This window comes from Myotis yumanensis, unplaced genomic scaffold, assembly GCF_028538775.1.
Source record: "Myotis yumanensis isolate MYYU_CA2020_CCGP unplaced genomic scaffold, mMyoYum1.0.hap1 SCAF_19, whole genome shotgun sequence".
Lineage (NCBI taxonomy): Eukaryota > Metazoa > Chordata > Mammalia > Chiroptera > Vespertilionidae > Myotis > Myotis yumanensis.
Window position 1 is genome coordinate 27836762 of NW_027223770.1, and position 14324 is coordinate 27851085.

Consider the following 14324-nt stretch of genomic DNA (forward strand, 5'->3'; position numbering starts at 1 on the left):
TCTTTGTTTATTCCTAAGGCAGAGCTATGTGGGCACTTCTTCAAGGACTGTGTGCACCTGGGGGAGAGAGAGAGAGGGAGGATGAGAGAGAGAGAGAGAGAAGAGGGGGAGGAGGAGGATGGAGAGGAAGTAGAGTAGGAGGAGGTCTGGGGGGGAAGGTCCCAGGTACAGATAACTGTGGGGGGGGGGGGGACAGGAGGGGTGGCACTTGGGGTTGTCAAGGACCATGGTGGCCGGAGTTCAGGGAGCGGAGGGAGAGCAGGAGGGAAACGGGTTTGGAGCCCGGCCAGTGTGGCTCAGTGGTTGAGCGTCAACCTATGAACCAGGAGGTGATGGTTCAATTCCCAGTCAGGGCACAGGCCTGGGTTGCAGGCTCGATCCCCAGTGGGGGGCGTGCTGGAGGCAGCTGATCCATGATTCTCTCTCATCATTGATGTTTCTCTCTCTCCCTCTCCCTTCCTCTCTGAAACAAATAACAATGCATTAAAAGAAAGAGAGAGAGGAGAGAGAGAGGAGAGAGAGAGGAGAGAGGAAGGAAGTAAGGCAGGCCCAGGCCCGTCCCTCCGGACAGTCCCAGGACTCGGCCCGTCAGCGTGATGGGTTTCTACGGCCCATGACGCAGCAGCTGTGTTCACGCTGCCTCCCTGCTCAGCCCGCACCCTTTTCTCCGGGCCCGAGATTATGAAACAGGCCGGGAACGGATGCTGCAGTTGCTATGGCGATTTATATTTGCACCGTTTTAATAACCTCGCCCGACGCAGGCGATCAGACGCACCGGGGCACCTCCCCGGCACTGAGCTCCAACCCATACGTGACGGCGTGCAACGCCGTGGGCGCCGAGGCGTGAAGAAATGAAAAGCAAATAGAAATAAGTCATCGGGAGCCGGAAAGCCACCCCTGTTTGAGGGGGGAGCAGAGGCACGTCAAGGGTGGCCTTGAGGGTGGGAAGCCGTGGTTCTCACGGACGACGTGTTGCCCGAGAAATACCTTCGAGGCCCTTGTTTCTCTCGCCCAAAGGAAACCCCCGCTGCTGGCGAACGAAGAAGACAGAACGGGCGGGTCCTCACCGCCGCCGCCACCCAATACCCGACGCTGGACTGTGAGTACCATCAGCTCTGGAGCGAAGTGTGATGTTTAAAGGGATCGTGGCTACCGGCTGAGTTTGTTTCCAAAGTATTTACAGTGCGTTCAGCTAGAAAGCGTGACAGTTCTGAAAACATAGGATCAAACCCTGTGCGCCTTTCTTTTTTAACGTCGATTTTAGAGACAGGAAGGTGAGAGGGGAGCGATGGGGAGAGGGAGAGGGAGAGGGAGAGAGAGAGAGAGACATTAATGATGAGAGAGAATCACGGACCGGCTGCCTCCTGCACGCCCCCCACTGGGGATCGAGCCCACAACCCCGGCCTGTGCCCTGACCGGGAATCCAACCCTGACCTCCTGGTTCCTAGGTGGACGCTTGCTCAACCACTGAGCCGCGCCGACAGGGCTCGATTCTATATTCTCACAAGAACGAACTGCCTCACAATCGCTTCAGGTGCCCGTGTCTGCATGTGGCCTGATCCCTCCGTGAAAGGGCCCTGGCGGGGGCCACCGTGTCCCATTTCACAGAACGCCGGCGGGGAACCTCGCCGCGAGCTGGGCGATGCAGAATCATCTCCCACGGCTGCCCTACTTTCCCTTCCTCGCAGCAGACAAAGCCGCTCCTCTCCGTCGTGAGTCAAGCTGTTCCGAGGACGTGGGGTTGAGGGAGGTCGCTATTCTCAGAGGGTGCCCGTCGGTGTATTTTATCTTCCTTTGATAAAGGCTCAGAGGGATCAAAGGCACTACACGCCGACTTCCGTGTTATTCATGTGCCAGAAGCCCCGCTTTTCACAGGGATCAGACACGTGCTGTAAGCAGGCGTGTGTGTGTGTGTGCGCGCGCGTGTGGTGTGTGTGTGTGTGCGTGTGTGCTGACCGGCACCACGTGAGGGATTCCCCACTGGGAGGAAGGACGGGCCTGGTTCTCCTGAAAACCACAGGAGCAGGAGCAGGTGCGCGGGGGGAAGGACCTTCGTCCAGGGGGACATAGACATGGGATGTTGGAGGGAGCGCCAATGACGTGTGGGAAGCAACCAGTCGATGTGTCTCTCACACATCAATGTTTCTCTTTCTCTGATTGGTGGCCTCCCGCACGTCTGTGCCCCAACCAGGCCCGGGGATGGAAGCCACCACGGAGGTGCGTGCCCGTGACCTGGAATCGAACCTGAGACTCTGGTGCGTGGGCCGACGCTCTAACCACTGAGCACACCGGCCAGGGCCCTGCAAGGAGAGGTTGGGTGCTACATTCCCTTTCTTTCTTTCTTTCTTTCTTTCTTTCTTTCTTTCTTTCCTTCCTCCCTTCCTTCCTTCCTTCTTTCTTTCTTTCTTTCTTTCTTTTCTTAATATGTCTTTATTGACTTCAGAGAGGAAGTGAGAGGGAGAGAGAGGGAAACATCCATCATGAGAGAGAATCATGGATCGGCGGCCTCCTGCACGCCCCCTACTGGAGATCGGGCCCGCAACCCGGGCCTGTGCCCTGACCAGGAGTGGAACCCTGACCTCCTGGTTCATAGGTGGACGCTCAGCCCCTGAGTCTCGCCGGCCGGGCTGGGCTGCATTTGCACACGGACTCGCAGACCCCAGCTCGAGGGACGGTAATGGAAACGGATTGTTTTCAGTCCGACTTCAGCCCCGTGACCAGGGCCGGCCCCGGGCAGCTGCGGCGGCTGCTGCGAGACTCTGAGGCCCATTCAGGCCAAGTGCGTGGCTGTCCGGCTCCGGAAGGGGCTGTCTGTCCCCCGTCTGCGCCGGGAGGCGGTGCCAGGGCTCGGCTCCGTGTCCTCGCGGGAGGGACTCTCTGTGCCGGGAACGCGCTGTTCTTTTGGGGACGCGGCTTGGAGCACCTGCTCCCCGCCTCCTGCGAGAAAAGAGGCGGCGAGAGAGACATCTTTCTTCATCAGAAGAGGGAGGATGGAGGGGAGCCTCTGCCACTGGGAGGGAAACGCGACTGGCTACTTAACCATCAAAATAAAAAGCTGTTAATGTCCCCCCGCCGCCCCCCAAGGGAAACGCCGGGGGGAAATGCCGCCCTTGAACGCCTGGCATCGCTTCGAAGGCGGATCCTGGCACCTTCCAGGACCAAGCCCGCCCGCGTGGCACGAGGCCACCTTATCGAGCTGGTGCCACGCTGCCAAGTGGATGATTAATTGCCTCCCAGGAGGTGATGGGCACGGATGCAGGATGCAGGGTGAGCAACGCCGAGAACAAATTAATTATGCAGGTTTGGCGTTGGCTGGACTGCCAGGCGGCGCCGGGGGAGGGGAGGGGAGGGGGGCGCGGGTCCTTGGGCCCTGAAACAATAAACAACATGTTTTGAAGCCGCTTGGAAATCACACACACACAGCACGTCGGACCGGTGGCCCAACGGCGGCCTCGGGACCTGGGGAGGCTGGAGACCCCACCTTCGTGGATTCCACACTCATATCCGAGCAGGATCGTCCGCCGAGGGTCGGGGCCTCTGGGCGGTAAAACCCCCGGAGAACAAAGACAGCCCGGGCGACGCGTGGAAGGAGGACACACACCACGTGGCCTGTGACGGCGGGAGCCCGGCGTGGAGCTGCCCGGCGGGGGTCACGGGAAGCGCCTGGACGTCCTCTGAGCGGGTGTGGGCTCCCGACCTTCTCACTTAAAAAATATATATATATTTTTATTGACTTTATAGAGCAAAGGAGACAGAGAGAGAGAGAGAAAACCTCCATGAGCCTGAGACTTAGGTGGGCTGCCTCCTGCGTGCCCCCTGCTGGGGATCGAGCCGGCGACCATTTGGTTCAGGGGTTGATGCTCAACCATTGAGCCACCCCAGCCGGGCAGGGCTGCTGTTCTTAGGGACGCGGCTGTTGTCCCTGACGCCCTGTTAACCACATTCCCAGGGGGTGTCCCTCCGGCAGGGAATGAAGGGCGAGCCCGTGGCTCACTGAGGCTCCTGGATGGGGGTGGGGGGGGGCAGGGGCGCTGGGAGAACGGGGAGCAATGCCACCTCCCCCGAGGGGCAGAGCGGGGAGGGCATTTCCTGGTCTCAGCCGGGAGTGTTCCTCTCCGAGGCCTCCTGTTCCCCGGGAGGGAGCCACACCCACGTGGGGAAAACACCCCCAAACATCCCCTTAGCAGCAGCACCTGGGACCCCCCCAAACTCGGCCTTTGTGTCTAAGCCGTGTTTACACCTCCTCGCTGTTGGGGGGGGAGGGAGGGGGGGTTCCAGCCTTCGAGAGGAAGGGCCGCGCATAAATTTGAACATTTTTAATCACCGCACAGAACCTGCTGATTTAAGGCTAAAATTATAAATTCCTAGAGACGGTGTGAAGTCTGTCAGATTCCAGGGCAGCCGCTGCGACAAGCGGGAGTTCTCCACGTGCGGCGGCTGCCATGGCAACCGCTCCATCCCCGCGCGGGAGGGGAGGGGGGGGAGGGGGGACGGGCGCCGGCACCTGCCCACGGCCCGGCGGACACACTCTGACAAGCCTGTTCCTGTGACATTGTATCGATTTCGCTCAGAAGGAACCTAGGGGCTGATGGGGGTGCCGCTCCCACGAACACGCGGGGGAAACCAAGGCCCCAAGCAACGCCGATGGGAAGAAATGACAGCAGGCCCCGCCACTAGGTGCCCTGATGGCACATGAGGCCCCGCCCCGCCCTTGGTTAAGCCCCGCCCCTCCCTTGGTTAAGCCCCGCCCCTGGGTAAGCCCCGCCCCTGGGTAAGCCCCGCCCCCTTTCCTGCTCCCTGCAGTTGCCCCTGGTTTATGGGGGCGTCTGCATTTTGGACGAAGGTTGTGCACAATCAGGACTCGCCCCCCCCCCCCCCCCCCCACGTGGAGGCATCATTTTTTCTTCTTTTTTTAAAAAAAATATATTTTTACTGATTTCAGAGAGGAAGGGAGAGGGAGAGGGAGAGAGAAACATCAATGATGAGAGAATCCTGGACCGGCTGCCTCCTGCCCGCTCCCCACCGGGGATGGAGCCCCAACCCGGGCCGGTGCCCTGACCGGGAATGAACTGTGACCTCCCGGTTCCTAGGTCGATGCTCCATCACTGAGCCCCGCCGGCCGGGCTGGAGGCATCATTTTTTTAAAGAAAACTCATCGACGGGGAACGAAACTGGGTCACATCTGGGCTTGAAAACATCCCGGGGTGCCGCCCGCGCCCGCCTGGCAGTCTTTCATCTCCTCGCTCACCCGCGGCCGCCGGGCCCCTTTCGGAAGGTTCTGGGCGAAGGGACAGACTCCTACGTTCAAGTGAAAGAGCAGCGGGACCTGGAGCCGGTGGCCGCCAGGCCCTGGCCAGTTAGCCCAGTGGTTAGAGCGCCCACGCGGGTTCAATTCCCCGGTCAAGGGCGCGTCCCTCGGCTGCGGGCTCCATCCCGGCCCCGGTGGGGGCACGTGCGGGAGGCAACCAGTCCACGTGTGTCTCTCACATCCTCCCACGGGCCGTGAAAGGGGCCCCGGGACGGAAAAGGCCTCCCCGGACCCCATGGACACAAAGGGAAACCGTGACGGCCGCGGCGGGCGGGCGCTTGTCCTCATCATTGGAGAGGCAGACACGAAGGTTGTTTTTTTTTTTTGTTTTTTGTTTTTTTGTTTTAATTACAGTTTTCAACCCCGGAGAGAACCCTTCAGCGTCACCAAACTTCTTAAGACGGCGCCGTGCACCCGGCGGGAATGTAAAGCAGCCTCGAATGCCAGCAGCGATTTAAAAGTGAAATTAAAAAATGATTAAAAAGCTGGCAGCACGTGTGTGTACATCGCACCGTTTACAAGTCACCGGCATTTGCATTCCGCGCAGAGGGGGAGTCTCGGTCGTCCGGGGCTTTGCAGGGAGGGAACGGGATGTGCTACCCGTGACTTATTAAAACAATGAGATGCACGTTGAATAAAACATGCCGACAGCGCCGAGGTCGGAAGCCCGAGGCCTCCGGCAACGGTGGCTGTGAGCGCGTGCCATCGACCTAGGAACCAGGAGGTCAGGGTGCCATTCCCGGTCAGGGCACAGGCCCAGTTTGCGGGCTCCATCCCCAGTAGGGGGCGGGGATGGAGGGAGCAGCCGATCCGTGTTTCTCTCTCATCATGGATGTTGCTATCACTCTCCCTCTGCCTTCCTCTCTCTGAAATCAATAAAGATATCCTATATAATAAAAGGGTAATATGCAAATTGTCCCCTCGACTGGGAGTTTGACTGGAGTTTGACCAGGGGGTGGGACCGGCCTGCCAACTGCCCGGGGTCCCTCCCCCAACCAGCCCTGCCCCAAATTGGCCCTCCACACCCTGGTTCCGGGCAGAGACGGCCCACCAACCTCCCCTGTTTCCTTCCCCAGCTGACCGGGCGGATCGGCCCAGATGGGGCGGGCTGGCCAGACCCCACCCGTGCGTGAATTCATGCACCGGGCCTCTAGTATATAAAATAAAAGGCCAGGGGACACCCCTCCCCAGCCGCTCCATGACCAGTCCACTCTCAGAAGGCTCCGGGCTGCCTGCGCCCCCGGGTCCCTCCTGAGGCGGAACCCAGGCTGTCTCCGCGTTTGCACCAGACAGACAGGGCTCCTGAGACCCCGAGGGGCCCGGCAACCCGGACCCAGGACATTTATTTAACCTGAAAGGACAGCTGACGCGGCCACCAGCGCCAGGAGAGCTCAAGGCCTTGAGGAACAAGATGACAAAGGCGACGAGCAATGGACGGAACGGGCCACGCACGCCCCACGGAGCGAGGGGGGGATGTGGGACCACGGGTTTGTCTCCTAAGTGTTTTGTTTGCCATCATTTGATTGTAAACATTAAAAAAAAAGAGTTGAAGTCACTGCGGAGTGAATGCCCGCCCGCACATCCACTACCCGGTTCCAGGACTGTGACTGTGTCGCTACCGATGCCGTAGCTTCAGGTTTATTTCCACTGTGAGCTTCTTGCTAATTGCACGTGGGGGGGGGGGGGGGTAAGTAGCCATCACAAGTACCCTTTCGAGATCTGGCTGAGGACACACCAAGGGGAGACACGTAACCAAAGAAAGCAACACGTTCAGTGACCGCTGGCGCCTGCACGGGAGGACACGCGTGATCCACGGGCGGGGACAGAGGCTCCGACAAAACACGCCTGAAACAGGAGCGATTTGCCAGAAGCTTTTTTTTTTTTTTTTTGAAATCAAAGTCTGTGTGAAGCTGAAATCAATGGGGATCACCCCAGGGCCTTGTCGAGAGCCTGTTAACATGATTTTATTTTTAGATTTCGGAGGCTTTTCCGGGGTCTGGATCTGAGCAGGTAAACCCGGCAGCACCGGGCCCACCCACAGGCAGGGAGTTCCTGCTGGGGCCAGGAGCACCCACGGATGTGACGCGCGTCCCCGTCCCTGGGGAGCACTGGTCTGTCTCCTGGGAAGCCGGGGCTCAGCCACCCGGTCCCACGCTCACGAGGGGGGATCCGTCCCCGACTCCGGGCGGCGGCTGGGTGGTCCCGCTCAGGCTGGGGCTGGGCTGTGCTCTGTCCCCAGGACGGGGAGTGGTGCCACCTGACGGGGGGCGGGGGGTCATGACAGGGGTCACAGGGCCGCTGTGAGGGGCCCTCCTGCCCTGGCCGCCCCTCCCCCGTGCAGGGGAACGGAGCGGCTCATCCATTTCTCCTTCTCTTTTCTGTCTCACTCACCCAGGGTCCACGTCTCCGACAATCAGAAGAGTCTGCAGAGCAAAGAGCGGACAACGGATAATATTTTTATAAGCAGAGGAGACGGATGCGAGGCCACGCAGGTGAAACCTACCTGCCTCCGGGCGCTCCCCTGGCCTCGGGGCAGTCCCTCGATGACGGAGGAGGGGGGCTCTCTCTTTTGGGGGGTGAAGAATGTGTCTCCTCTTCGCCGCCCTGGGGAGCCCCCCCGAGAAAAGCCAGGACTGTCAGGACAGCCGCGGAAAGCCACCCCCACAGGACATCAGCCTTATCCAACCCTCACAGGCCCAGCCGGTCAGCGGATGCGGGACCTGGGGTCAGGGGGCCGTGGCTTATGGGCAGGGTTGCTGGTTTTCATTTAGCTGCATGTAGACTTCTATGGGGGGGGGGGGGGATCATTAACGTTTTAATTCTTAATTATTATTTTTAAAAAATCTTTATTGTTGAAAGTATTACATAGGTCTTCCTTTCTCCCCATTGACCCCTTCCAGCCCACTCCCCACCCCCCCCCCCGCTCAGGCCCTCGCCGCTCCAGTGTCTGTGTCCACGGGTGACGCCTATATACATACATGTTCCTTGGTTGATCTCGTCCCACCCCCCTCCCCCGCCTTCCCTCCGAGGTTCCACAGTCTGCTCATGCCTCTATGACTCTGGCTCTATTTTTGTTCATCAGCTTATCTGGCTCATTAGATTCCACATGTGAGTGAGGTCATGGGCTGCTTGTCTTCCTCTGATTGGCTCCTTTCGCTCAGCAGAATGATGGCGAACGAGTCAGAACAGAAAGCCAAGGCTGATCCGTAAACGTGGATCTGAAAACAGGAAGTTCCCATCCCCGTCGTTGTCCCGTAGCTCCGTGAGCCTTAGACGCGATAAAGGGACGGCTCAGGGGGGCAGCGTACACTCAGCCTCACGCCCAGCGGAGAGCCGGCCAGCTTCCTGCTGACCCGGATGCGTCTGGCCTCTGGCACCAGCTCTGTGGCCTCCGTGGTCAAACCCGTGGTCCCGCCGTCACCCATCCAAAGGGCTGCATCTAAGGCCCTAGAAGATGGAGAGACTCGGATTAGAATCACACTTCCTGGCCATGGGTCTGCCCGTTCACGTTTCGTTTCCTTTTCGTTGGGTATCATGGGGTTGAGGTAAACACACACCTTCCTTCACACCATCATCATCATCATCATCATCATCATCACCAGCCGAGGCCCCCACCTCCCGACGTTTTCGCTTGTCATCACCTCCATCCCCATGGCCCCTTCTGATACACGCCAGGTGCACCCTCCCTACCTTTTAAAAAAAGTTTTTAATGTTGTTGTTTTTTTTAAGTTTCAGAGAGAGGAAGAGAGAGAGAAACACCTATCGGTTGCCTCCTGTACACACACCGACTGGGGCTTGACCCCGAAACCCAGCGATGTGCCCTGACCGGGAATTGAACCCCCACCCTTGTGGTTTACGGGACGACGCTCCAGCCCACGGAGCTACCCGGCCAGGGCACTTTTGTTCTTTTTTAACGGCCTGCAGATTAAAGCAAACATCTCAAACGCTTTGTTTTCATTAAAGCCTTGGAGTTCGGTGGAGAATGTTTAATATCCCATTTATAAATCTGCTGTTTCAGAACGCTCCAAGAGGACGTCTTCATGGGCCCGTGGACTAAATTCCTTTGAATATTTCCAAATTGCGTTCGTAAATTTAATGTGTTTGGCTTCCTTTCAAGCAATGCGTGTGCCTCATTAACAGAGAAAGCTCTCTTGGATGCTTAAGCAGCCCCCGTAAATCTGGCCCATAAACTTCCGGAGGCTTCCCGGGTTCCCTTAAACATTCCGATCTTGTTCAGACTCAGGTAAATTATCTTAAAATTGCAAACCTAAAATTAATGTCTACGTTTCCTGAGCTGGAGCCACCAGGCTAACATCTTACCCGAGGGGACAGAGCCTCTGAAATCTTTAAACCCTTTACATCCAGAGCATTTCCCAATAGTCACTGGCGGGCGGAGCACACAAGCTGTGAGTCAGCGGGCCTGGCTTCCGCTATCACCGATGCTTAATTAATGATTCGCGTTCCTGGAGGTTGGACTCGCTACGGAAATGCTTTGACCCTCCCCGGCACAAGGAGGTGCGGGTCCCTAACAAATAGAGCTCCATCGCCCCCCAATAATTAGAACGCGCCCCTCCGTGGGCCGAGATTGCTTGTTGACAATTTGGGGTGCGGTGTGTGCAGCACAGGTGGTCTGGAGCCCCCAAACGCCTGGCTGATTCTTCTCAACACCCAGGCGGCCACTTCAGGATTTTTCTAGAACATCCTTGAGAACCAGGGTCTCCAAGTCCACGGCCTCCAAATCCGGTCTTCCCCCTCCGTCACCCACATGCTAGTTCATTTCAGTTTAGGTCTGAGCCCTCCCTCTCCCCGCTCCAGGCTGGTTCTCCCCTGAGGCCCTCTGTTCTGAGCCCCCCCCCCGCCGCCCAGTTCTCCCAGCATCCAGGCCCCTTGGATCCCGCTGCTTCCCGCTCCCCTGCTTCCTAGTTGACTTTATGTTGAAATGACCCAGCTAATCCCACAGACAGTCCCCTGGAAGCTTCCTCCACCCCCCCCCCCACCTCTCCAGGGACAAGAGGCTCTGGGGAGCCCCCTGCAGTCCTTGCTGGGCGCCCAGGGCCTGCGTCCTTTTTCCTTATCGCGTTGGACTGTGGGTGTCATTCTCTGATGCTCAGACAGGGGCTGGAGGGCGTGTGGAGAGGACCCGCAGCTCCTGCTGCTGCTGTGATTCACCCCACGCCCCAGAGCCCCGGGACTGTCGTGCGTATCAATACGTTTGCTCCGACGTGAAGTGACGATTTCCCAGCGTGTAACGTCCGGTTCTTTTTGAGTCCTTCTGGCATTAAATGGAGCACACACAAGTGGGATCCTGATAAAACCGCTCATGAACTCTCCCTGGACTGGGAGGAGGGCGTGGCTCCAGGGAGGTGTGGCTCCCAGGGGCGTGGCTAGCAGGAGGCGGGGCTCCCGGGGGCGGGGCTCCCAGGAGGAGTAGTTCATGGGGGGGCGGGGCTCCCAGAGGCGGGGCTCCAAGGAGGCGGGGCTCCCAGGGGCGTGGCTAGCAGGAGGCGGGGCTCCCAGGAGGAGTGGTTCATAGGGGGCGGGGCTCTCAGGGGCGGGGCTCCCAGGAGGCATGGCTCCCAGGGGGCGGGGCTCCCAGGGGGCGGGGCTCCTAGGAGGCAGGAGCTCCCAGGAGGCGTTGCTCCCAGGAGGAGTGGTTCATAGGGGGCGGGGCTCCCAGGAGGAGTGGTTCATAGGGGGCGGGGCTCCCAGGGGCGGGGCTCCCAGGAGGCGGGGTTCCCAGGGGCGGGGCTCCCAGGGGGCGGGGCTCCTAGGAGGCAGGAGCTCCCAGGAGGCGTTGCTCCCAGGAGGAGTGGTTCATAGGGGGCGGGGCTCCCAGGAGGAGTGGTTCATAGGGGGCGGGGCTCCCAGGGGCGGGGCTCCCAGGAGGCGGGGTTCCCAGGGGCGGGGCTCCCAGGGGGCGGGGCTCCTAGGAGGCAGGAGCTCCCAGGAGGCGTTGCTCCCAGGAGGAGTGGTTCATAGGGGGCGGGGCTCCCAGGAGGAGTGGTTCATAGGGGGCGGGGCTCCCAGGGGCGGGGCTCCCAGGAGGCGGGGTTCCCAGGGGGCGGGGCTCCCAGGGGGCGGGGCTCCCAGGGCGAGCTCCCACAAAGAGGGCTGTCAGTGCTAAAACCAGGAAACCTCAGACAGACAGGGTGAGGGGTCCTCAGCCTACTGCCACGTTAGGCGCCAACTCACTCTAAAACTTCCACTCAATGGCATGAATTCATTTAATCAAATCTCGACGTCAAGACTACTTTTAAAAATAAGAATAGTTTATTGATTTTTAGAGAGAAAGGAAGGGAGAAGGAGAGAGAGAGAAACATGGACCTGCTGCCTCCTGCACGCCCCCTCCTAGGATTCGAACCAGGGACCCTTCAGTGCACAGGACGACACCCAACCCACTGAGCCACATCAGCTGGGGCCAGATTACCTCCTTTCAGACCTCAAAAGAGCAGCAGCCTTCCCTGGACGCAGAGCCCGCGGAGAAAGCTGTTCTTGAATAAAACCACTCACAAGTAGCCAGCCTGTAAGCAGCCGGCATGGTCAGGTCAAAGGAGATGCTGGGGGAAGAAAAAGCAGCCTTAAATGGACCCAAAACAAAGGACTTTCACACACCAGGGCGCTCGCTCGGCTTTTAGAATTCAGAGCCGATGCAGCCCGGGAGATGCGGGCCTTTTAAGATGGGATGAAGTTATTCACACCGAGTGATGTTTATTCTCCAGCTACCCAGACACTGAAGAGAGATCTCCTGACAAGTAGACAAACATGCGCCCAGCTCTCCTTCCAAAGAGGCAAAATATCAACTTGAAAAAGCTATCTGTTTGTACAACCCGGGGGGGAACATGGGCCAGGAGCGGGAAGGCTGTGAAGACAGAAATTCCTCCGGCTTTGAAAAGCGACCTGTTTGTTTGGTTGCTTCAATGGAGCAAAGGAGAAGGGAGGGGCGCGTGTTGGGAGGGGGGAGGGGGGAGGGAGAGAGGGAGGGAGGGGAGGAGGGGGAAGGAAAATTCTAGGGATGATCTATTAGACATCACAGAGCCCTTCCCAGGGACTAATAACAAGAGCACAGGAGCGCCTTCTGGGAACAGTAATTATATGGAACTCATTGTCTTTAATCGATGCCACTAAAATTAGAAATAGACGCAGGAGGAGTTGAGACAGATGCGTGGATCACAGCCAGGACCTGTAAATCACTTTAAATCGGGGACTTTATGGGACTCCCGCGACGGCTCCTTGGACAACCTTTCCTCCCAAGGGTGCGGCGCCGGAGGGTCGCCCTTCCCTGGGGTCAGCGTCCCCCGTCAGCGTCCCCCTAAAATGCACTGCACCTGTGACGTCAGAACGCGATCCTATTCGGAAACAGAGATATCATTGGTGAAAATGAGGTCATGCTGGATTGGTTGGGGGGGGGGCGCCTCCATCCTGAGACAGGCGTCCCTGCAGAGAGGGGATGCGTTGCCGGACGGAGATGAGGAGATGGCTTGGCCAAGTTGTCACGCAGATTAAACCGGACACTGTGTTGAAGAGCACCTGCGACTTGACAAGCCTCAATCCAATACCCCAGCTATTTCCAATATTATTTTAAATATATTTGTCTTAACTGATTGCAGAGAGGGAGGGAGGGAGGGAGGGAGAGAAACATCAATGACGAGAGAGAATCGTGGATCGGCTGCCTCCTGCACGCCCCACACTGGGGGTCGAGCCCGGAACCCGGGCCTGTGCCCTTGACCAGAATCGAATCCGGGACCCTGCAGTCCACAGGCCGACGCTCTATCCACTGAGCCACACCGGCCAGGGCTTTCCCATATTATTAATAGGATATCCCCAATGGTATTGATGATCCTCATAGTCCTGGAACACACACAGAGGAGGGCTGGACGGTCCAGCTCTGTGTGGAAGGCACTGACCGCCCCCTGGTGGCAGCATCCGGTAGCGCGGGTCCTTGCTCTCCAAGGTGACCCAGCCTCGCCATGGCTTCATCTCCAATGAGAGAGAGAGAGAGAGAGAGAGAATCAACTGATTGTCACAGAACTTCACACCTGAAGTCATTAAAGGCACGTCTGGATGCTCGGACCAGGAGTCTAAGCTCAGAGACGTCAAGGAGCCGCCTACTTACCCTTCCCTAGACCCTGTTTCCGGAGCCGCTGGACCTGGGAGGGGGACCCCAGTCTGCATAAGCGGCCTTTTGTGCCCCCTCTTGCATACACAGCCCGGCAATAGGGTACATGCTTACGACATGTTAGTCGCATGAGCTAATGAGGGACACGCTTGGTCATGCCCACAGGGCGCAGGTATGGAGGGGTCCGTACGGCCAGCCTGTCCTCAGCGGATTATCCGCTGTGTGTGCGTGATCTCCGCCGTCACAGGGGCCACGACAGGTAACAATGAAGGGCCCGGGCCCAGAATGTTCGTGGGAACTGACAGCAAAGAATTAGGACTTAACAATGACGTAGGAGAGACTCCTTTAAAAACGGTTTTACCATGAGCACCACGGACTTCCCTCAGGGCTTAACTGGTGCCTCGAAAGGGCATTTCTGCCGGACTGGCGAGGCTCAGGGGTTGAGTGTCGATCTAGGAACCAGGAGGTCAGGGTTCGATTCCCGGTCAGGGCACAGGCCCGGGGTTGCGGCCTGATCCCCAGCAGGGGGCGTCCAGGAGGCAGCCGGCCCATGATTCTCTCTCATCATCGATGTTTCTCTCTCTCCCCCTCTCTCTTCCTTGCTGAAATCAATAAAAATATATTTTAAAAATAAATAAATATAATAAAACCCATTCCTAATTTGAAAACCCACCACAAATCATACAATCGTCTAAGCAGGAGCCCTGGTCCAGGGGCTGCGAGGGGGAGGGGTGGGAGGTGGGGGACCAGGCCTCCCCTGGAAATCCTCCTCCTCCCCCACCCGCCACCCCCCACCCCCGGCCTCCGCACCTGCAGGCCCGCCCGTGCCCAGATCTTGGGGGTCAGGCACCGTCTTTTGGGGTGATGGGCAGGGGGGAGTGGGGAGGGGGAACGGTCGTT